The sequence below is a fragment of the Lepus europaeus genome, chromosome 3 (genome assembly GCF_033115175.1).
Source record: "Lepus europaeus isolate LE1 chromosome 3, mLepTim1.pri, whole genome shotgun sequence".
Taxonomy (NCBI): Eukaryota; Metazoa; Chordata; class Mammalia; order Lagomorpha; family Leporidae; genus Lepus; species Lepus europaeus.
This window is the reverse complement of record NC_084829.1, coordinates 55,146,647-55,172,631: the sequence shown is the minus strand read 5'-3', so window position 1 is coordinate 55,172,631 and position 25,985 is coordinate 55,146,647.

Below are 25,985 nucleotides of genomic sequence, written 5' to 3'. Positions count from 1 at the left end.
TACCATATTTTGTAGTTGGTATTTAGTACTATTCTCTCTTATAAACACACTACATGAATGAACAAATTAGTGGTTAACAAAATGGAGAATTCTTCATTTTAAAACCTTGTTTCAATCCACTTCTTTTAAAACTCTGATCACGACAGTTAAAGTTGTTAACCAAGCCAGGCTTCAGTGCCAAAAAGTACAAGATGACTTGCATATTCTAACTTGCCTATGGGTGCAGCTGGTTCAGCAGCTGTTAACAGAAGCTTTTAAAAGATGCATTTCTGGCAGATTTGCTCCTTGGGAAATGAAAATGTACAAATGAAGACTGAGATTTAAAAAGGTAATTGAATAAATGTCAAAGATCAGTCTTGGAGATACAAGAAAGTTAGATAATTCAGAACTAATCTTGTCAGTATGCATTGCATTTCATCTGATAATCACCTGGGGCTACTTTGCAGAGTTCTCAACCTTTAAGTACAGGCATACCACAAAAGCAGTGAATTGTTATAAGAGCAAGGTGAGTTTAGACAGCAGGTAAAAATTGCATGCCATCAGCATCCAGAGAGAGGGATGTCCACTAAGATTGTGTCCAACTTATTTCTCAGTGGGTCTATGGAGGTAGTTTTGTATTAGGGATTGAAATTAATTAAATATCACAAATTTTATTTTCCAGTGGAAATAAGCAGCTTATTAAAAAGACAAAGTAAGAATATACAATATGGGTTAATATTTTGGAAACTTTTTAATATATGTTCCTGAAAGGGAGATACAAATATAAACTGGACAGTACATTTTTCAGTAGCCTTGAATGAGTTTAGTGTCAATAATCAGCCTAAGATAAGCACCTCCCCATTAGCACATTAAAAACACCCAGTTAGTCTCAGTCACCCACAGAACCACTTGAAAGGCATGCTATATTAGGACTCATTTTGGGGGCCAGCACAGTGGGGTAGTAGTTAAGCCTCTACAGAGCCAGCATCCAATAATGGTGCCGGTTTGAGTCCCAGTTTCCCCACTTCCTATCCAGCTCCATGTTTTTGTGTCTAGGAAAGCAGGGGAGGATGTCCCAAGTTTCTGGGCCCCTGCACCCACATGGGACACCCTGAGGAAGCTCCTGGCTTCAAATCAGCCTAGCTCTGGCCATTAATGGCAACTTGGGGAATGAATCAGACCTCTCTGTCCCTCTCTCTGTCTGTAACTCTGCCTTTCAAATAAATAAATAATCCTTTAAAAAAAAAGACTCATTTGGATGATAATGCACAGAAAAATTGTGACATGTAATTGAAGAGCATATTTTGGAAATCTAGAGTGAACTTGCAATCTCTGGTCAAGTTACAAAATAATAAAGCGAATAATAGAAATGATTACAGGCCTTTGGGCAAAGTAACATGACCCATAAGTACTTTGAGAACTACCTAGAAGTACTTTGAGAGCTATAACTCACACTTTGTGTTAGAATTCATTAACATAACACAATATTTATTGAGCTTTTATTATATGAAATGTTTCCAAAAGTTCATAGAAAATGTGTATCATGAAAAACACACTGCATGCGTTTCAAAAACATTTTTTTCCCAAATAAAGTTCCTTTTTTTTTTTTTTTTGACAGGTAGAGTTATAGACAGTGAGAGAGAGAGAGAGAGAGACAGAAAGAAAGGTCTTCCTTCCGTTGGTTCACTCCCCAAATGACTGCTATGGCCGGCGCTGTGCCGAGCCGAAGCCAGGAGCCAGGTGCTTTTTTCTGGTCTCCCATGTGGGTACAGGGGCCCAAGCACTTGGGCCATCCTCCACTGCCCTCCTGGGCCATAGCAGAGAGCTGGACTGGAAGAGGAGCAACTGAGACTAGAACCCGGCGCCCATATAGGATGCTGGCGCCGCAAAGCGGAGAATTAACCAAGTGAGCCATGGTGCTGGCCCCTGAAGCTCCTTTTAATTCCCTTTTTTTTTTCCCACAAACTTAAAAGTACACTCATATGTCTAGTACTGTACCGCTGTGATCATGAGTGTAGAAGTTACACAACAGGGGACCACACAACAGGGATAAAGAATGCAAAACAGTTTATTCTCTTGAGCTTGTTTTTCAGCATACATTCCAGGAAATCTTATCTCACACCAATGTGCTCAGAGATGACCAGACCACTATGAACAAGAAAAACTGCAAAAACCATCTGAGTCTGATGTTTGAACATACATTATGCGAAGATGTATGATGCTTGAGCAGGAAGGGTCTTTCTACTAACCCTTTCTGCACACTGGAGACTTGCCAGCCTGGCTGTAAACTCCTTAGCAAACTGCCTCTCTGGGAAGTAATTTCTTGGGGAACTACACCTTCTCACTGTCTTCTTTATGTGTCAAAATAAATAATACCTTACTTTGAGCAACCCCCACTTGAGGCTCACCATTTGGTGATACACCATATAAATGAACTTCTTATGTCTGCTCACACCAGGAATTGCGATAATAAAAAATAAAAAAGTCATCAGCCAGAAACAAGACATGAAGATTTACACTGCTATGATAAGGAAAGGATTAAATGATCAGCAGCTGCAGAGAAACAGACTATTTTTCTACAGAATAAGAGAATATATAGTACTTACACTGTTGGCGTCTTATGAAGCGACTGAGTTTTTCAAGGTCAAAAACTCAAGATCAATTATTCCAGGGACAGGTAAAACAGGCCCAAAAGCAGAGAGGCATGTTACATATGAATTAGAAAAAATAATTCAATGCTGCTTGGAATAATAGGACATGAGGAGAAACAAAAGGCGTGTTGGGAGGCAAGGATAAAAGATAGCTTGGAGTCAGATATATACTTTAAATTAAGCAATTCGATGAGACATGAGATGTGGGATACAAGTAGAACCTGACTATTCACTCCAATGAACATAGGACACTGTTTTAGCATCAAAACTCAAGTTCAGTTCTCTAGCAATTGTTCCCCGAGTAACCTCAGAACCATTGTCTACCCCCTTTTCAGTCCAGATTATGTTCACCAACATCTGTGCTTCTTGTTGTCACATGAGATGGGATACCTCTAGTCTTGAGAGTGTAGCTTCCTGCTATTTTTCCACATGGGTACTATCAGTGCTCTTGCAGCAATTAGTTGCACAAGTATATACATGTGGTGTTGTTAGGACACAAGGACAACAATGTCTGAACTGTTGAAGTAGGATAAGAAACAAGAAAAAAATCGAGGAAAACTAAGGTTTGATAGGTCTTGATTTGTATGAATAAGAACAAATAAACAAGGTGGAAACAAAAGAAAGAACACTTCAGATAGAGATCAACTCTTTAAATCCTTAAATGCCATAACAAAAGCACAGGTTATATTTTCTAACAGTCAAGGAGCTGTTGAGACCTCTAAATAGACAACCAAAAAATTAGATCTGTAGAAGGAAAATTTTAGCAGTTTGAAGATGATCATTTATCCTGGGACAAGCACGGAGACCTGATGAAAGCAAAAATAGTGAAATGGTGAAGCAATGGATTTGAGGGAAACCAAGAGACAGAACCGAGAGAGAGTTAACTGCAAAGTATGAGACTGAAGAAGGGCAAAGAAGATTATGGCTGAGGTTTCTCTCTTGACTAGCAAGAAAGTGATTCCTTTAGAATAGAAAATATAGGACAATTAAAACTTATTTGGAAACAACAAACAAAAACAATACATTCAATTGCTTCATAGGATGCTCTGGTAGCTGAGTACAGGGAAAGATCATAGCTGGAAAAGAAATATTAGGGAAAGAAATCTATTAATTCTTTAAAATACTAACTTATCACATCTGATTTTAGAGTGGAAGTTTGATTCATTTATATCTTAATTAATGTGTTATTAATTACAAAATGATTTTAGTTCATTTTGTTTACAAATTGGAATAAAAAAGATATGGACTTTCTTCAATAATGTGTAAAGATATCTTTATCAATATTTTAAAATAGTTATTTAAAATTTGATTTATTTAAAAGAGAAGGAGAGGAGATATCTCCCATCAGTTGGTTTATTTCCACATTGCCTGCAACAGCAGGGGAAAGACCAAGGTGAAGCCAGGATATGGGAACTCAATCCAAGACTTGCAGGGGGCCATAATAACCCAACTAATCGAGCACCACCTGCTGATTCCCAAGGTGTGCATCAATAGGAAGGTAGAATCAGAAGCAAGGTTGAGGCATCCTACTATGGCATGTGGGCACCCTAAATGACATCTTAACCACTATGCCACATGTCTGCTGCCCAGTCTTCTCAATAATTTTACCAGTTTCTGAAGCGATAAGCTTCCTTGGGACTTTTGCATTTGTCTCGGGATGTCACACTAAGCCTTTCAGACTTATGCTGTAAAAAAAAAATCAATGTTCTGAGAAAACTTTTACAATAAGAGGTCACAAAATAAATCTTTTAGGTTTTGTGAGCCACACAGTCATTGTGGCAACCAGTCAACATTGCTCTTCAAGGAAAACCATAACCAGAGACAGTATTGGCTGCATTTTAATGAAACTACATTCATGAAAACATGTGGTGGGGTCTATGAGATCCACAGACTGAAATTTTCTCACCTGATCTCTGTGCTAGCATACCATCTTTCTCTGTTCAATTCATTGCTAGATATGGCTTTGGGATAGAAAAACATTTATACAGGAGTATCTACAGGCAGAGCATTTAATTTATACATAGATGTTCAGCATAAGATCTTCCTTCCAAATTGTTAAAAGAAATAGAAGGCTTGCACCTTTATTTCCTAGTTGTTTCCTCATGATTCTCAATTGTATTTTCACTACCTCACCGAAGCTCAAACACATTGACAGGTCTTAATGGGAAAGAGAATCTTCTTCTTTAAAAGAAATCACAAGTGTGCCAAGAATTTGGTGGAGTGACTGCACTTCTGAGAATCCATCAGCTTGTTGTTATCCTTAAGGCCACCTTGGATATGACACCAATATCTTTCTAAAGCCCATTAATGCTCACAGGAAATTCAGAGTCACTAAAGATGAAGCAAAAGGCTACAGAGACCTAGAAACACGTAGGTAATAGTTGCCAGCACCCAAAGTTAGTCACCTATTTGTGGCAGTTGCTGAACTTTTCTGACATCAAAGCATGAGAACTCTGTAAATCCAGACCTGAAAATGAACTAATACTCTACATGAAATGTTAAGCTCACAAGAAAACTGTGATGGCAGACATAATACATATGCTTGCAGTCTGAAGCCTCTTGATTTGAGAAATTCCTAGTGTGATCTCAATCCTTACTAAAAATATCTTCTTGAAAATGGAATTTATATATCAAAGTAAATGTAGAGCTGGGAGAGACATTAAAAATTATACAAACACATCAACTTATTTTACAAATATATCGAGTCTTGCTAAATAAATTGAAACATTTCAACAAACTTTAGAAATCTGTATTCCTGTTACTTTTTTAAAGATTATTTAGGGACCAGCTCTGTGGCATAGTGGTTAAAGCTGCTGCCTGGAGTGCCGAAATACCACATGGGTGCCAGTTTGAGATCCGGTTGCTCCAATTTTGATCCAGCTCTCTGCTATGGCCTGGGAAAGCAGTAGAAGATGGCCCAAGTCCTTGGGCCCCTGCACCGGGATGGGAGACCCAGAAGCAGCTGCTGGCGCCTGGGTTTGGATCAGCGCAGTTCTGACCATTGAGGCCAATTGTGGAGTGAACTAGCAAATGGAAGACCTCTTTCTCTCTCTGCTTCTCCTTCTATCTCTGTGTAACTCTGACTTTCAAATAAATAAATCTTTTTAAAAATTATTTATTTATTTACTTGAAAGACAGAGTGACACAACACACACAGATTTTCCGTCCACAGTTTCACCCTTTGCATGTCCCACAACTACCAAGTCCAGGCCAGGCCAAAAGCCAGGAGCAAGGAACTCTATCCTGGTTTCCCACTTGGGTGGCAAGGGCCCAAGTAGTTAGGCTATCTTCCACTGCCTTCTCAGGCACATTGGCAGGGGCCTGGATAGGAAGTGGAGAAGGTGGTGTTTGAACCACCACTCTGAGATGGCATACAGTTGAACTACAGCTTAACCTGCTATTCCACAGCACTTGCCCTTGTCCTGTGACTTTGATACAACACAACACAATTGATGAGGGAACTGGAGATTTTCACTCTGCATTTCATCTGCCAACAATATACAACTCTTACAATTGAATACTTCCACAATCAATTCACAACTATTCTCAAAGATTATGATGTTTTTCATAGTAAAAATATTACTCATCTGTTAAAGTATCTTTTACTCATAACATTAGTTTATGTATGATAAATTTCAAAGGCCCTAGGAGAATGGATATAGAGAAAACTTCTTATCATTTCATTGCAGCAAAATATTCTTTACCCAGAAATGAAGTGATTGTTGAGGGCATTTTTTTCAAATACCAAGCAATTTACTAATAGTCCTAAAACCATACAAATATTTTTTTCTTAAAAGCATGACTAGAAATGATAATAAAGAAGTAATTGAGGATGTGAATAATCGAAAACAATTGAGATGCAAACTATTTTGTCTTGTAGTTTTCTCAAATAAAGAATAGACGGGGGCTGATGCTTTGATATAGTAGGTTAAACCTCTGTCTGTGGTTCCAGCATCCCGTATGGGCATTGGTTTGTGTCCCAGCTGCTATTCTTCCCATCCAGCTCTCTGCTTATGGTCCAGGAAAGCAGTGGAAGATTTTCCAAGTGCTTGGGCCCCTTAACTCAAGTGAGAAACCTGAAGAAGCTCCTGGTTCCTGGCTGCAGATTGGCCCAGTTCTGGCCATTGTGGCCATTTGGGGAGTGAAACATCAGATGGAAAACCTTTGTCTGTCTGTCTCTCTCTCTATCAATAACTCTGCCTCTCCAATAAATAAATAAATCTTAGAAATAAAAAAGGATAGATGTATTAAACAGTCAGCACAATCTTCAAGCTCGGTGTAATGCTTAACGTTGATTTCTAAAATACTACAGGCAATAAGTGGAAATTAGATTTGTTAGTAAAATAAATCATATAATTATATCATGTGAAACTTTTATATGCAGGTTTTACAAACATTTTACATATCATTCAATTAATACATTCTTTCTTTAAAAAAGGATTTATTTATTTATTGGAAAGTCAAAGTTACACACAGAGAGAAAGAGAAGCACAGAGGTCTTCCATCTGCTGGCTCACTCCCCAATTGGCCGTGATGGCCAAAGCTGCACTTACCCGAAGTCAGGAGCCAGGAGCTTTTTCTGGGTCTCCCACATGGGTGCAGGGGCCCAAGGACTTGGGTCATCTTTCACTGCTTTCCCAGGCCATGGCAGAATGTTGGATTGGAAATGGAGTAGCCTGGACTTGAACGGGCACCCTTGTGGGATGCTGGCACTACAGGCAGCGGCTTTACCTGCTATTCTTAAAAGTTATAGGACAGGGTGCCAGCTGCTACACCTGAGAGGGCAGTGGAAGATGGCATGAGTTCTTGGGCCCCTGCACCCAAGTGGGAGACGGGGAGGAATCTCCTGGCTACTGGCTTTGGATCTGTGCAACTCTGGCCTTTGCATCCATCTGGGGAGTGAACCAGCAGATAGAAGACCTCTTTCTCTGCCTCTGCTTCTCTGTAACTCTGATTTTTAAATAAATAAATTAATCTTTTTGAAAAAACTTACAGGACAAATATAGCATTTGAGGAAACACTATAATTTCTACATGACTAATGTTTTAGTGAATAAAATATTTTTGAAATATTTGAACAGTCCAGGAATTCTAAATGCAATATAGATTGACTTTTGTTAAAGTCATGGCTTAAAATAGAAGTTTTATTGTAGCTCCCTGTTCACAAAATTAGGTCTTAAGGCTGATAATAAGATCAAGCTAATATACCAATATAATCATTTCTTACACTCATTATTTTTGATGTATGAAACAATCTATAGCAAATCCTAATAAAGTCTTGTACACCTGGGAATAAACATCATGATTCTCTTTTCAAGCAACAGTACTCTGTGCTAAAGTATAAGCCTGTCTGTATTTTTCCTCATTGCTAGATATGTTTAGAACATTTAAAACTTGTGCCACTCAATTCTGTGAGACAGAGATAATTCTGAAAGCTAAGAGATCATAGCCATGGTCTAGATATTTTAAACATAGTTCATCTATCCCCACACCTTCAGAGATTAGAATGTGCTAAAGCAGAGAATGTAGAAAGATGTGATCAGGCCTGTGAGCCGTATTGAGCTATTTCTACCTGAGGAGACCTCAGGTTTGCTGATTCCACATTCCCCTTTTCCTTTTACTTTGTGCTGTTTGGAGCGCTCTTTTTAAATAAATTTTCAGTTTTTTGTTTTCTTTGTTTTGGATATATATTTCCTCTTCTTTCTTTTCCTGATAACTACTTCTATTTCATCCTGTTTCTTATTTTATTAAAGATTTTATTTATTTATTTGAGAGGTAGAGTTATAGACAATGAGAGGGAGAGACAGAGAGAAGTCTTCCATCTGCTGGTTCACTCCCCAGATGGTTGCAACTGCCAGAGCTGTGCCAATCCAAAGCCAGGAGCCAGAAGCTTCTTCTGGTCTTCCACATAGGTGCAGAGGCCCAAGGATTTGAGCCATCTTCCACTGCTTTCTCAGGCCATAGCAGAGAGCTGGATTGGAAGAGGAGCAGCTGGGACTAGAACCAGTGCCCATATAGGATACCGGCACCACAGATGGAAGATCAACCTATTGTGCCATAGCGCCGGCCCCCATCCTGTTTCTTTAACTGCCATTCCTTTCTACTATTTCTCTACAAAGTTGAAATTTTGATTTTCCTTTACCTTACTTTCTTGGAGAATTTATGAAATTTTACAACTCCAATTTTTAAAAGTTAAATTTAATGCTGAGAATGAGGATTCACTACACATGATATGGAATATAAGTGTCCCACAGATACATTTGTCCACAAAATTTAATTCATAGATTTTGTTTTAGGAATATTACTTCCTTATAGAAACTACTTTTGGCCAGGGAAAATAGGAAGGAATTTTGAACATTTTTATAGATTGTCCTACAAATTTCATTGATTTAACTCATTTGAGCAACGATTGTTTTCAGCTTCCTAGAGCAGAGCACCCTCAATAGGATGTAATGAGAGACTTTGTTTTAGCTTCATAACTCATTGGACACGACAATTCTGCCTTTTAATTTTATGAATTATTCTATAGATGAAATTATTTTAACAAATTATTAATTTTTAAAAAAATATTTCTTTGAAAATCAGAGTTATAGAGGAAGAAAAACAGAGGCAGAGGCAGAGAGAGAGAGAGAGAGAGAGAGAGAGAGAGAGAATCATCCTCTGAGAATCATCCTCTGGTTCACTCCCCAAATGTCTACAATGATCAGGGCTGGGCCAAAACAAAGGCGAGAGCCAGAAGTTTCATCCGGGTCCCCCAAATGGGTACAGGTGCCCAAGGACTTGGGCCATCCCTCATTGCTTTTCCAGGTGCATTTGCAGGGATCTGGTTCAGAAATGGAGCAGCTGGGACTCGAACTAGTGCCCATAAGGGAAGCCAATGCTGCAGGCAGTGGTCTTACCTGCTGCACTGCAGTGCTCGCCTCAATTATTGTTATTATTTTTTACTCAATTACCCTAGCAACCTACCTTTTCTCACAAATCTCTTCTAATTATTTAATTTGTTGACCTATTAGCAAAATCTAGATTGTTCACAAGGACCATTAAAATTTTCCAATGCAACAGTCACTGTTAGAATTTCTTATGTGACTTATCATTTCAGTTGTCACCAAAACAGAGCTGTTTACAGTGATTAATACAAATATTCTTTCTATGCTGATAATTTCAAAAAAGTGTATTCTTAGTCAATTGAATTTCTTCTTTGTGCCATAGCACTTGGTAATCAATATTTTACTCACTACTTCTAAGAGATAAGTTGTTTTAGAATCTACATATGAGTGAGATCTTGTGGTATTTGTATTTTTATGTATTTCACCTAAGATAATGTCCTCTGAATTTAGGCTGTTATCTACTGGATGTTTTCTGTTGCATGTTCTATGTTAACTCAATCTCTTTATAGATACACATGAATTTGTTTTCCCCAATTATCACTTGATTCAGGTTACATATTCATTTCTATGACATACATCCTCATTTTTAATTCACCCTTCATTTCAAAGTACTATTTGTGAATATCACTCATTTGATAATATATTCTCTTCTGAATCATGGCATTTCTTTGTTGATATTGAATATTTATCTATTGAAAGTTGTTGCCTGCAATGATAAAACAAAATAATTTTATTCACAAAAGTGCTTTGAGAATTTCAAGTATTGCAAAAAATTTTACATAATTTTGGGTGCATTTAATTTTTTAGATATTTTCATACATCTATGTCATATTTCTTCAGCTAGAGCATTAATTGTCTAAAGACAGAAGCATGAACCTAAAATTTCTAGCTTATTGCAACACATAGACTATCATAATATTTGTTGAATGCAAATAATCCAACATGAGCAGTTAATTAAGAGAAGTAAGGAAAATTTTATTTTTAAGAAATACTTTTACTAAAATGGTAAATATGCTATTGATTTTCATTTTGAAACATATATAATGTGTGTGTGCAAGTTAATACAGATTTTGCATGTACCTATACCCCTCAGAATTCAGATTATTCGGAGCATTTCTTTCTTCATTTCTAGTAATTAATAATTAACTAGCTATATTTATTTTAGTTAAATGAAATATAGAATCACATTATAAGTGATAATTGAAAATAGTTATTTGCATAAGTTGATTGCTACTATAATTCTTAAGATAGCAAAAAGTTACTTAATAAAATATTCTATATGCCAGAATAGCAAAGTATTCCTACATAATTAATGAGAACATTTTTAAAATAATAAATAAGTTACTATTTTTTGTAAAGTAGAAAAATAATTGATAAGGAAAGTGACAGAATTTAGATTTCAGGATATATTTGGATATTTCAAAATTCATGTCTCAGGAAAACAAACCAAAACCATGTTTTTAAACCCATCTATCATTTATTTACTCTTGAGATCTCAGTGAGATCTCAGGAATTAGTAGTGAGGCATAAACAAATAACATTTTAAAAACAATTAATTCTCTCCCTTCTATATTAGCCCCCGTGTTCAAGATATACTAATTACATGTGAAGAATTAACTGATCTAGAAATTATGTCTCCACATTATGGGGGAAATAGCTAGTTAATTTACTATTACACCAACATAGAAGTCTGATAATAATTAAGTTATACATGAATAAAGTTTAATTGTCAGAGTTCCCCTGCACCAAAGGAAGACAGAGTAACTGACCTGTATGCAACACAGAGGGTAAAGAATTGAGTAGAAATTGCAATCCTGAGTGACAGGATTCCACTCTTATTTGCTTGTCTATATCCTTAACTAACACTTTCTCTACTTCGGAGAAAGATAATATGTTGAATCACATAGAACACTTCAAAGAAACTGACAAATCAGCCCTTGAATGGCACTTTATAACTTGGAAACTGCTTTGATGTTTGTGATCTCATGAGTCACTCTGTGAACAGCTGGCATCTCTCTGGTCCATACAAAACTTAGATAATTGTGCCTTTAAGAGGCAAGTTAATTTTTCCAAGGTCATACAGGCAGTAGGTTAAAATGTTAACATTGATAAATATAGCGACTATAAATCCTATGCTCTCTCTAAGATAGCCAGGCACTTTCCTAGGGTTAGTGGCTACACATGCAGCAGGGATCACTCATCTCTACCCAGCCATGCAATTTGTTTCTAGTACTCATTCCTTGCTGTGACTTCTCAGCAATTTGCATCTGTACTAATGGTTTCTTACCATTCTTCTTCACTTGAGCATTTGTAATTCAGTATCTTTTAATTGCTTTGATTCAATCTTGTTTACTTGTAATTAGGTTCATATTAATAGAAATAATTATCTTGAGGATAGTGTCAACCTTTCTCCTTTATTTTTTAAAAAGTTGTTATTTATTTGAAAGGCAGAGTAATAGACAGAAAGGAGAGACAGAGAGAGATAGATATTCCATCCATTGGTTCACTCCCCAAGCAATCACAAAGGCCAGGGCTGTGCAAGGCCAAAGCCAGGAGCCAGTAGTTTCTTCCTGGTCTCTCACTTAGGTGTAGGGGCCCAGGTACTTGGCCTTCTTCAACTGCTTTCCCAGGGGTATTAGCAGATAGCTGGATCAGAAGAGGAGCAGCCTGGACTTGAACTAGCACCCATATTGGAAGGCAGCATTGCAGGCCAAGACTTCAACTGCTGTGCCACAGTGCCAGCCTCTCAAACTTTTTTTTTTTTTTTGCACAGCTAACAGCATTGACCAGTTATAGAAAATGTTTTTGGTACGCAAAACTACTATCCTCATTTGGTATCCCTGCCTAATTTTAATTACACAGGTTTTGACACCAACTATTCATTTATGATCTTAGAATAATAATGTAGTAGCCATGGATGATTTGTGCAATATGAAAAATCCAGGCATTTTGGAACAATTGTCTAGTATAATTCAGCATTTTTAATCTGTAATTACCAATAAGTTTTTTGAGTCCTATATTTAATTAATTTCAATGGTATTTTATTCTTTGTTACCAAACAAGAGATATGAGGTTTATCCATTTCCCCCAGAAACATTTCATTTAAGGTATACAAGCTTCATGCATTTCATACAACTTTAGGAACATAGTGATTTTTCCCACCCTACCCGCTCTCCCACCCTTACACCCACCCTTCTTCCTCCTCCCTCTCCGTTTCCTATTCTTATCTTTTACTAAGATCTATTTCAATGTTATTTTATTCTGTTGATTTTGCTCTTGCCTTGTGTTTCTTTAACATCATAGCTTTTTTTTTTAATATATTGGTGCTACATCTTTTTTAATCTGCTTACTTGAGACAGTTTTCATATCAAATGAACTCATCTCACATTTTTCAATGGCCTTTAAATAACTGCAGTCAGATATTCTGACTACTAACACTTTTCTGCTGGAATACTTCTATGTGGATGCTTAATGAAACTCTCTAAATAAATAGCATCTTAAATTTTAGACGTGTCATTAAACAATTACATACATATATCCATAAGAAGTTTTTTTGAAAATAAATTTGATTCAGAATACCTTATGGATCTTTCACTCTGGAAGACTTCATCATTGTTTTTAATTATTGCCTTACGAGCTGGTCTAAATATATTTCAATACTTGGAAACATAATACCATATCAGATCTATCAAGCTCTCCCCAGAGCCTTGTGGCCTCATTAGGATGTCATGTAGTCCATCTTTTCAATTTCCAGCTTGGAAAGCTAAGGATGGAAATATATGTGTCTTTTTATTTTATTCTTATTTTGCCAAACATTAAAGATCTATATCTACTACTTGTTAGAAAGTGTATTGTGTGTTAGAAATGAAGTCAAACACAGTGTTAAAATTACATTATTGGGTTGGGGCTGGCACTGTGACATAGCTGGTAAAGCCTCCGCCTACAGTACTGGCATCCCATAAGTGCACCAATTGGAGTCCTGGCTGCTCTACTTCCAATCTGGCTCTCTGCTATGGCCAGGAAAAGCAGTGGAAGATGGCCCAAGTGCTTGGGCCCCTACATCCATGTGGAAGATTTGGAAGAAGCTCCTGGCTCCTGGCTTCAGATCAGCTCAGCTCCAACCTTTGCAGCCAATTGGGGAGTGAACCAGTGATTCAAGACCTATGTCTCTCTCTGCCTCTCATTCTCTCTTTGTATAACTCTGACTTGCAAATAAATAAATAAATCTTTAAAAAAATAACATATTTGAAAATCAGTCTTACCAAGGAGGCAGATACCAATGCCAGTGCATTTGGTAAAGTGATAAGTATAAATACACAACCGATCAAAAAGATAGGGTATGTGTAGAAGAGATTTCACAAATAAGACCAGTGTAAGCAAATAATGAAGGATAGAATTAAAAGGGAGAGAATGATCCTGCGGGGGAAGCAGGACACACAGCAGACTCATAGAATGGCAAATGCCCAAAACAGCACTCCTGCCTCAGAATCAACCCTTGGGACATTCGGATCTGGCTAAAAGGTCCATGAGAGTCTCACAGGCATGGAAAGACATGACACGGTGGCAAAAAACAATCTAAATGAAAGACCCTGGTGAACAAGGCTCCAGCAGAAGGAACAGGCCATCAAGGAGAGAGGTGCCTTTCTCTGAAGGGGGAAGGAACCTCCACTGTGACATGGCCTTGACTAAACAAGTTCAAAGTCAATGAACTCAAGGGACTTCCATAGCCTAGACAGCTCATAGCAAGAGTCTCAGGTGATTGCTGATGTCACAAATAAGAGTGCCAATTGTTAAATCAACAACGAGAGTCACTGGGTACATGCTCCCCATGTAGGATCTCTGTCCTTAATGTGTTTTACTATGAAACTTAAAAACACTACTAGGTGAACAATACCCTATACCTTGTGCGGTTATGTGAATGCAGCCTGTTGAAATCCTTGCTTAGTGTATACTAAGTTGATCTTCAGTATATGAAGGTAATTGAAAATGAAACTCTAGACTTGTAGTTCAGGCCACTGAAGATTAGAGATGGGACTTGGGCACTCCCTTGACTTGCATCCTCTGGCCTGCTTTAACACAAACCAGGAGGAAGAGAAAGCTCGGCATCAGAAGCAATGGGTGGCAGGCCTATTAATGGCTGATCTGTACAGTGATCTGCCCTCAAGGAGACCCAACAGGCCAGTCCACTGCAGTGGCTTTCAATGTGGTAAGCCTGGGCTTCAGCAGAAGTCAGCTTGTGAAGAGCCCTGGCAGCTCTGCCAAGAGTTGGATCACTGGAAATGGACCTGCCCTGGAGTCGAAGGATGCCCAGGTCAGAGCCACAGATCTTATTGGCTCTAAGCTGAAAAGCCCTTCACTCAGCCCAACTTCCAAAGTGACCACTGCAGCTGAGGGGATGGTCAAGTAGGGTCAGCAACATTGCAGGCAGAACTGTAAATTTCTTGGTAGAGATGCCCCCTGCCTTTACCTGGCCAGCTCTCCTCCCAGGCCAGCCAAGTAATGAAAGTCAACAGAGTGCCTTCCCCTAGGAGGTTCACACCTCCCTTAGGATATACCCCATGTGAAGAGATAGATAGGTCTGGGCCTCTGAATTTACAAGGCCTAAAGCCCACCAGATTATTATCAAGCCCCTTCTATCAGGTTCTATTTGCCTCTCAATCAGAAAACTTAATTGTAGCTTAGACAGCACCTTTCTTAGCTCCTCTAATAATGACTCTGTCCTTTGTTCTAGGCCCTGTCTAGTGCACTTGGGCCTCATTCCTTTGTAATCATAACCTCTACTCTACCACCAATGGCTCTACTCCTAACCTGTGTGTACTGATGGTCCTCTTCCCCACTTAATGCTGTATAATTGTTCAAACCTGGTTAATGCCACTCTTAGGATCATTGGTTACTATCCTCACTCTGTCTTTTATGACCTTGTCTAAATATGATCAGAGTCGGCAAACTTGGAAGGCTTCCATAGCCTTGGCAACTCATGACGACAGCCTAGGATGGTTACTGGCGCCATAAACTAGAGTGTCAATTTGTTGGGTCAACAACAGGAGCCACTGTGCACTTGCTCCTCATGTGGGATCTCTGTCCTTAATGTGCTGTTCATTGTGATTTAATGCTATAACTAGTACTCAAACAGTATGTTTCACTTTGTGTTTCTATGTGGGTGCAAACTGTTGAAATCTTTATACTTAATTGATCTTCTGTATATAAAGAGAATTGAAAATGAATCTTGATGCAAATGGAAGGGGAGAGGGAGCGGGAAAGGGGAGGGTTGCGGGTGGGAGGGAAGTTATGGGAGGGGGGAAGCCATTGTAATCCATAAGCTGTACACTGGAAATTTATATTCATTAAATAAAAGTTAAAAAAATAAATTAAAAAAAAAACTAAAAAAAAAAAAAGAAAATGAAACACGATAAAGGGTGGGGGAGGGAAGCCACAACAATACAAAAGTTGCACTTTGTAAATTCACATTTATGAAATAAAAAACAAAACAAAAAAAAAAGAAAAAAAGAAAAGAATGAAAAAAGGACTAAAAAAATAACATATTATTGGGGGCCATTGCTGTGAAAGCATCCCATAGGGCTACCAGTTGGAGTCCCAGCTGCTGTTCCTCTTCTGATCCAGCTCTGTTCTATGGCCTGGGAAAGTGGTAGAAGACGAGCAAGTGCTTGGGTCCCTGCACCTGCCTGGAATACCCAGAGGAAGCTCCTGGCTCTTGGCTTCAGATCAGCACAACTCCAACCACTGCAGCCAGCTGGGGAGTGATCCAGCAATAGAAGACTCCTCTCTCTGTGAAACTCTTTCAAGTAAATAAATAAATCTTTAAAAAATTTACATTATTAATTGTTCAACAAGAAGTAACTCCACAGGCCTCTATTGAATGTTGCAATTTTATTTTATTTATTTATTCCATTAATTGTTGTTATTTTGATCGTATATATTTACGGGCTATAGTGGGATAATTTAATACTCACATACAATGTGTAATATCATATCCTTTAAAATTTTTCTTTAAGTTTTTGTTAACAAGTATTAACTGTACATAGTTATGGGATGTTGTATGGTGTTTAAATGCAGCTAGACTGACAAAGAAGTTAGGGCATGACCAGAGACAACGGAGAGACAAAAGCCCTAAGAAGGGCAGATGTCTTAATCTCTACTTACTCTAACCCATTCCAGTTCCCCACAGGTATTGGCATGTTTGGGCAGTCCTCCAAATCTCTGTTCCCCATAGATGTTGACATGTCTGGGTAGGTGTCCTAATCGTGACTTTCTGTAACCCCCTGCTAAATTTCCCCATAAGTGTGCTCTCAAGTTCCTCATGGGTAGTCCTAAGTCCACAGGCTGCAACTAAGCCCATCAATGCTGTAACTGTCAATGCATGATGCTGATGAACCTATGAATATTGTAAGGAACCTGGGTCGGAGGTCTAGTCTTGAGAAGTGATTCCATTGGGCCTGTCAGTGTTAATAAACTACTTCTGCTGTTCCTCCACCCAGCCTCTGGTGGTTGTTTGAACTAAGAGAATTTCCCCAATTTAACTTTTTGTAACAACACAATGTGTACAGATTTAGTTGGAATAATTAATATTTTCATCTCTTTATCATTATTTTATTTGGAAACCCCGAGTTTTTCACCTCTATTTATTCATAAATATATACTAAGTTATTGTGATCACCCCACTGTGCCATGCAACAGAAATTATTCTGCCTGTTCAATCATTACTAGGTCTTTGATTTACCATCATCTCTGGAAGACTAAAGTAGCAAGATACAAAAATATAGATGGATTAGTTAGTACCATGTTAGAGGAATGAACACACTCAGAATATACTTAGAAAAGCCAGGTATGGGCCGGCGCCGTGGCTCACTAGGCTAATCCTCCGCCTGCAGCGCCGGCACACCGGGTTCTAGTCCCGGTCGGGGCACTGGATTCTGTCCCGGTTGCCCCTCTTCCAGGCCAGCTCTCTGCTGTGGCCAGGAAGTGCAGTGGAGGATGGCCCAAGTGCTTGGGCCCTGCACCCCATGGGAGACCAGGAGAAGCCCCTGGCTCCTGCCATCGGATCAGCACGGTGCGCCGGCCGCAGCGCACCAACCGCGGTGGCCATTGGAGGGTGAACCAACGGCAAAAGGAAGACCTTTCTCTCTGTCTCTCTCTCTCACTGTCCACTCTGCCTGTCAAAAAAAAAAAAAAAAAAAAAAGAAAAGCCAGGTATGAAGTAGCAATTATGTTTCATTTTATATTGGGAGAAAAGAGGCTACATAAACAGTAGACTTAGATTTTGCTTCAGTTGATAAATAATGAAATGATCACATTGTTTAAGAGTGAGGAAGCTTTGGGCCCCAGGACACATGATTATGTAAAACAGATGTTAATGAATCTAAAGGGAGACATGTACTCCAATACAATAGTAATGGAGATTATAACACCACACTTTCATCAATGGATAGATCAACTGGACAGCAGATCAACAAAGAAACAACACAGCTTATCTACACTATGGACCAAATGGACATAACTGATAGCTACAGAACATTTCATCCCACAGAAGAAGAACACACATTCTTTTCATCAGTGCATGGAACTTTCTCCAGGATAGATCACATGCTAGATCATAAAACAAGCCTCAGCAAATTCAAAAACATTTAAATCATACCATGTATCTTTGCTCTCCACAATTTAATGTAGGTGGAAATTTAAAACTTCAAAAAATATCTAGAAAATATGCAAATACATGGAGACTGAACAACATGATTCTGAATGAACAGTGGGTCATAAATAAATCGAAAAAGAAATTAAAAAAAATTCTTAAAAATCAATGAAGATTACAATACAACATATCTCAACTTATGGGATACAACAAATGCAGTGTTAAGAGACAAGTTTATAGCAATAAGTGCCTACATCACGAAATTGGAAAGGCATAAAATGAATGACCTGTCAATGCATCTCATGGACATAGAAAAACAACAAACCAAAATCAAAATTAGTAGGAGGGAATAGTTAATTAAAATTAGAAAAGAAATGGAAAAAATTGAATGGAAAAAAAGTGCAAAAGTTCAGTGAAATGAAGAACGTGAAGAGCAGGGTTTATTTTGGAAAAAAAAAAAAACAACTAAAATTGATATGCCAATAACCCAACTAGCCAAAAAAGAGGGAGAAGATCTAAATCAATAAAATCAAAAATGAAAAACGAGATGTAACCATGGGTATCACAGAAATAAAAAGAATCATCAAGAATTGCTACAAAAGAGCTATATGCCAATAAATTGGAAAATCTAGAGAGAACTAGCTGGACTCCTAGAAAAATATAATCTACCAAAATTGAGCCATGAAGGCCTAGAAAACCTAAATAGATCAATCTCATAAAGAAAAGCCCACAACCAGATAAATTCACTGCTGAATTCTATTAGAAATATTTCCAATTCTTCTCAAGCTATTCAAAATAATCGCAAGGGAAGGAATTCTTCAAACTCTTTCTATGAGCACAGCATCATCCTAATCTCAAAACCAGAAAAAAATATAACAGAGAAAAAGAACTATTGACTAATATCCCTGATGAACATAGACATAAAGTCCTCAACAAAATATTAGGTAATTGAATTCAACAACACATCAGGAAGAATATTCAACTGGACCAAGTGGGATTTATCCCTGGTATGCAGGACTGGTTCAACATATATGTGAATCAATAAATGTGATACATCACATTGGCAAATTGAAGAATGAAAATAAGAGAATTTGGTAAAAGATATAAAATTAGCACACAAAAATCAACAGCCTTTGTATACATAGACAATGCCATGGCCGAAAAAGAACTTGTAAGATCAGTCCCATTAACAATAGTTAAAAAATTTTTTAAATATCTTGGAAGAAATTTAACCAAGGAGGTGGAAAAGTTCTACAATGAAAAAACATTAAATAAAGAAACAGAAGACATAAAAAAAAAAAGAAATCTTTCATGTTCGTAGACTAGAAGGATAAATATCAACAAAATGTCCATATTACAGATTTAATATGATTCCAATGAAAATGCCAATTATACTCTTCTCATATATGTAAAATACCATGCTGAAATTTATGTGGAAACAAAAGTAGAGTACTAAAGCAAACTAATACAACAAAAACATAGCTGGAGGCATCACAACACAAAATCTGTTAAGAAAGACAAAGAGGGGCACTATATAATAATTAAGGGATCCATTCAACAGGAAGATGTAACTATTATAAACTTATATGCACCTAATTACAGGGCACAGGATTATTTAAAAGATATGTTAAAGAACTTAAAGGGAGACTTAGACTCCAATACAATAGTATTGGGGAACATCAATACTCCACTTTCAGCAACAGACAGATCAACCAGACAGAAGATCAACAAGGAAACAGCAGATTTAATCGACACTATAGTCCAAAAGGATCTAACAGATATCTACAGAACTTTTCATCCTACACTTAAAGAATGCACATTCTTCTCAGCAGTGCATGGAACCAAATCTAGGATTGACCACATACTAGGCCATAAAGCAAGTCTCAGCAAATTCAAAAGAATTGAAGTCATACCATGCAGCTTCTCAGAACACAGTGGAATGAAGCTGGAAATTAGAAACTCAGGAAACCCTAGAGCATATGCAAATACATGGAGTTAAACAACATGCTCCTGAATGAACAGTGGGTCAAAGAAGAAATCAAAAGAGAAATCAAAAACTTTCTGGAAGTAAATGAGGATAACAACACAACATATCAAAACTTTTGAGATACAGCAAAAGTAGTGTTAAGAGGAAAGTTTATAGCAATAGGTGCCTACATCAAGAAATTGAAAGGCACCAAACAAATGAGTTATTAGTGCATCTCAAGGATCTAGAAAACTGCAGCAAACCAGACCCAAAACTAGTAGAAGAGAAATAATTAAAATTAGAGAAGAAATCAACAGGATTGAATCCAAAAAAAAAATTACAAAAAATCAGCCAAATGAAGAGCTGGTTTTTTGAAAAAATAAACAAAATTGATACCCCATTGGCCCAACTAACTAAAAAAAGAAGAAAAAAAGACCCAAATCAATAAAATCAGAGATGAAAAAGGAAATGTAACAGTAGACACCACAGAAATAAAAAGAGTCATCAGAAATTACTACAAAGAGTTGTATTCCAGCAAACAGGGAAATCTATCAGAAATGGATAGATTCCTGGACACATACAACCTACCTAAATTGAACCAGGAAGACATAGAAAACCTAAACAAACCCATTACTGAGTCAGAAATTGAATAAGTAATAAAAGCCCTCCCAACAAAGAAACGTCCAGGACCAGATGGATTCACTGCTGAATTCTACCAGACATTTAAAGAAGAACTAACTCCAATTCTCCTCAAACTATTCAGAACAATTGAAAAAGAGGGAATCCTCCCAAATTCTTTCTATGAAGCCAGCATCACCTTACTTCCTAAGCCGGAAAAAGATGCAGCATTGAAAGAAAATTACAGACCAATATCCCTGATGAACATAGACGCAAAAATCCTCAATAAAATTCTGGCCAATAGAATGCAACAACACAGCAGAAAGATTATCCACCCAGACCAAGTGGGATTTATCCCTGGTATGCAGAGATGGTTCAACATTTACAAATAAATCAATGTGCAACACCACATTAACATACTACAAAAGGAAAACCATATGATTATCTCAATAGTTGCAGAGGAAGCATTTGATAAAATACAATACCCTTTCATCATGGAAACTCTAAACAAATTGGGATAGAAAGAACATTCCTCAATATAATCAAAGCAATTTATGAAAAACCCTCGGCCAGCATCCTATTGAATGGGGAAAAGTTGGAAGCATTTCCACTGAGATCTGGTACCAGACAGGGATGCCCACTCTCACCACTGCTATTCAATATAGTTCTGGAAGTTTTAACCAGAGCCATTAGGCAAGAAAAAAAATAAAGAGATACAAATTGGGAAGGAAGAACTCAAACTATCCCTCTTTTCAGACGATATGATTCTTTATTTAGGGGATCCAAAGAACTCTACTAAGAGACAATTGGAACTCATAGAAGAGTTTGGCAAAGTAGCAGGATATAAAATCAATGCACAAAAATCAACAGCCTTTGTACACACAGGCAATGCTATGGTTGAGAAAGAACCAATAAGATCATTCCCATTCACAATAGCTACAAAAACAATCAAATACCTTGAAATAAACTTAACCAAGACGTCAAAGTTCTCCACAATGGTCAAAACAAAATCTTAAAGAAAGAAATAGAAGAGGATGCCAAAAAATGGAGAAATCTTCCATGCTCATGGATTGGAAGAATCAATATCATCAAAATGTCCATTCTCCCAAAAGCAATTTATAGATCAATGCGATACCAATCAAAATACCAAAGACATTCTTCTCAGATCTGGAAAAAATGATGCTGAAATTCATATGGAGGCACAGGAGACCTTGAATAGCTAAAGCAATCTGTACAACAGAAACAAATCCAGAGGCATCACAATACCAGATTTCAGGACATACTACATGGCAGTTATAATCATAACAGCATGGTACTGGTACAGAAACAGATGAATAGACCAATGGAACAGAATAGACCAATGGAAAAGAATAGACCAATGGAACAGAATACAGCCAACTTATATTTAATCAAAGATCTAAAACCAATCCCTGGAGCAAGGACAGTCTATTCAATAAATGGTGCTGGGAAAACTGTATCTCCGCATGCAGAAGCATGAAACAAAACCCCTACCTTTATACCTTACACAAAAAAATCAACTCAACATGGATTAAAGATCTAAATCTATGTCTCGACACCATCAAATTATTAGAGAACATTGGAGAAACCCTGCAAGGTATAGGTACAGGAAAAGACTTCTTGGAAAAGACCCCAGAGGCACAGGCAGACAAAGCCAAAATTAACAATTGGGATTTCATAAAATTGAGAAGTTTCTGTATTGCAAAGGAAACAGTCAGGAAAGTGAAGAGGCTGATGGTGAAGGCTCAAAGTTAAGGATGACTACTCTCACCATTGTTATTTAATATAGTCCTGGAAGTTTAAGCCAGAGCCATTAGGCAGGAAAAATAAATCAAAGGAATACAAATTGGAAAAGAGGAAGTCAAATATCCTTATTCACAGATGACATGATTCTGTATATAGGGACTCCAAAAGAACCCCCAGAGAGATTATTGGAATCATAAAAGAGTTTGGTAAAGTGGTAGGAGATAAAATCAACATGATCTCTGTGTGTGAGAACCCAGTGGAAAGAAGGGGCCATCAAAGTTGAGGTACATTTCTCTGAAGGGAGGAAGAAACTCCACTTTGATTATGGCCCTGTCTGAGTAATGTCAGAGTTTGTGGACTCAAAAGGCTTCCATAGCCTTGGCAGCTCATAACAAGAGCCTTGGGTGATCACTGACGTCATAAATAAGAGTGTCAATTGTTAAATCACCAACAGGAGTCACTGTGCACTTGCTCCCCATGTAGGATCTCTGTCCTTAATGTGTTATACTATGAGAATTAATGGTAAAATAGTCCTCAAACAGTACTTTCTACATTGTGTGTCTTTTTGGGTGCAGTCTGTTGAAATCTTTACTTAGTATAGCGTTGATCCTCTCTATATAAGGATAATTCCAAATGAATTTCAATGAAGAATGGGATGGGAGAGGAAGTAGGATGTGGGATAGGAGTTGGAGTGGCTGGGCGAGTACCAGGGGAAGAACCACTATAATCCAAAAGCTGTACCTATAAAACTTATATTTATTAAATAAAAACTTTCTTTTTTTAACAGGCAGAGTTAGACAGTGAGAGAGAGACAGAGAGAAAGGTATTCATTTTCCATTGGTTCACCCCCCAAATAGCCACTACGGGCTACATGCTGTGCCGATCCGAAGCCAGGAGCCAGGTGCTTTCTCCTGGTCTCCCATGCAGGTGCAGGGCCCAAGCATTTGGGCCATCCTCCACTGCCTTCCTGGGCCACAGCAGAGAGCTGGACTGGAAGAGGAGCAACCGGGACAGAATCCAGTGCCCCGACCGGACTAGGACCCGGTGCCGGTGCTGCAGGTGGAGGATTAGCCTAGTGAGCCACAGCACCAGCTGAAATAAAAACTTTCTAAAAAATAAAATCAATACAGAAAAACTCAATAGTCTATGTATACACAGACAATATCATAACAGGGAAAGAACTCTTAAGATGAGTTGCATTCACAGGAGCTCCAAAAATAATTAAATATCTTGAAATAAATTTAACCAATGATGTCAAATATATCTATGATGAAAGTTACAGCATTTATGTTACATTATTTATCTTTTTGTTACAGTTAAAGCATCATCATTTGTAATTCAGAATAAGTGATTAGCTGACTCATTTTAAAATAACAAGCATGTTATTAAAATCGTTACAGAAGTTGGGAAACTTTGAGACTTTTCAGTTTAGACCTTCTATTTTCTATCACTTTTTTCCAATCACTGAATATTTGGCTGACAAATAATAGAGGAAGCATAATATAAGGCTGATATCCAAATTTACTCCCTGTTTACTTGTGAATACTTCCTTCAATAAAGTCTACTTTTATCATATAAATATTTTCTTGTAAAATTTGAGATACTTATACACAGATGATTGTATCCATGCTCAGTATGATGCCTTGGATATTGTCTAAAAAAGAATTTATTTTGTGCAGTGATAGTTTAAAGCTACACATAGTACTTAATTGAAGATTATTTATTTTTACTCTCAGAATACTAGTTCAATACAGTGCATTTTACATTATTCCTCATTATGTGGCACAGCATATTAAAGTTATGTGCAAAGTTTCATTTTTTGAGCAGCCACATGATTTACAGATATTTACATGCATTCACATTAAACTTATCATGCCAAACTGAAAGTACTTTCAATTTGATTTAGATAACATATTGAGAAACTTAAAGAACTCTTAAAAGACAGCCAGGAAGGTTAGGCAGCCCTGATACCCACATGCTATGGGGAATGTTTAAACAAACTTGTTGCAGGTCAGCCTAAAGAAGAAAAGAACTGCAAATTACATGATTGCTATTTTTAAGTATTCTCACAAATGATGATTTGTTCTGAGCTCTCCCAGAACCAGAAGAAAAGATAACATGGATAATGAATGGCATTTCAATTCAATATATGGAAGAAGTTTCTGGCACTCCAGAGTTATCTTCCTGACATACTCTCTCCTACAAAATGTCCAGTTCTACATTGAATAAATCAACTGAATGTGTAACACTGAGAGAAACACAGTGAGAGGGACTTAAGATTGATTAAATGTTCCATTTACAGTTCCTGATCTATTGCTTTTACCTAATAAGTTTGCCGTATTTGATTGCTATTTATATCAATAATTTGATATATATGATATGTGTGTTTCTTCCACTGGTATCACATTAAATTCCATACAACCTCACCATTTATACCTTTTGGAGAGTAAAATGTCACTGGATTTTCTAATGTCAAATGACTGACACTGACTTGCAGAGGACTAAGTGACAGAGAGTGAAATGAAGCTGTCCTCACCCCCTTTTTCCCTGACAGCTAGAATTGGGAAATAACTATTTATCTCTAGGGAAATTTGAAGTCCACATCAAATAACCTTTTTAAAGAAAGACACACATTAAATGTTCATAATTGGGGTTGCTTTTGTGAATGATGGATCCTATTTTACTTCTTTGTTACCTTGAAGAAGATCCATGACCATCTAGAAACAACAAAAAAATGCAAGGAAGGAAAGAAAAAAAAAAAAACACGATTCTGCTCTCCCATCTAAAGTGTCACAACACATTAAAAGCCTTCTGTTACCAAGTAAAAATGTCTGTGCATTATTTTTCTTTTTTTTTTTTAAAATTTTTTGACAGGCAGAGTGGACAGTAGAGAGAGAGAGACAGAGAGAAAGGTCTTCCTTTTTGCCGTTGGTTCACCCTCCAATGGCCGCCGCGGTTGTCGCGCTGCGCTGATCCGATGGCAGGAGCCAGGTGCTTCTCCTGGTCTCCCATGGGGTGCAGGGCCCAAGAACTTGGGCCATCCTCCACTGCACTCCCTGGCCACAGCAGAGAGCTGGCCTGGAAGAGGGGCAACCGGGACAGGATCAGTGCCCCGACCGGGACTAGAACCCGGTGTGCCGGCACCGCAAGGCGGAGGATTAGCCTGTTGAGCCGCGGCGCCAGCCTGTGCATTATTTTTTAAGTCTAGGGTATTTTCATGGGGTTTGTCATCTTTCCCTGTCTCCATGATTTCCTTAGAGAGCAACCTGTAAAGATTTTTTAATCCTCTGCAGGAGGGCAGAATTTATTGCACTACTGTTAAAACAGCACCAAATGGCATTAGAGTTTTTTCTTCCTTTTTTAACTTATAAAGCATGACTTTACAAGTTTATTTGAACACCTTAATGTTCTGCTGCTTAAGAAGTTAGAAAGAAAAATTAGATTCATTTGCATACTTAAAGAAAACTACTCATT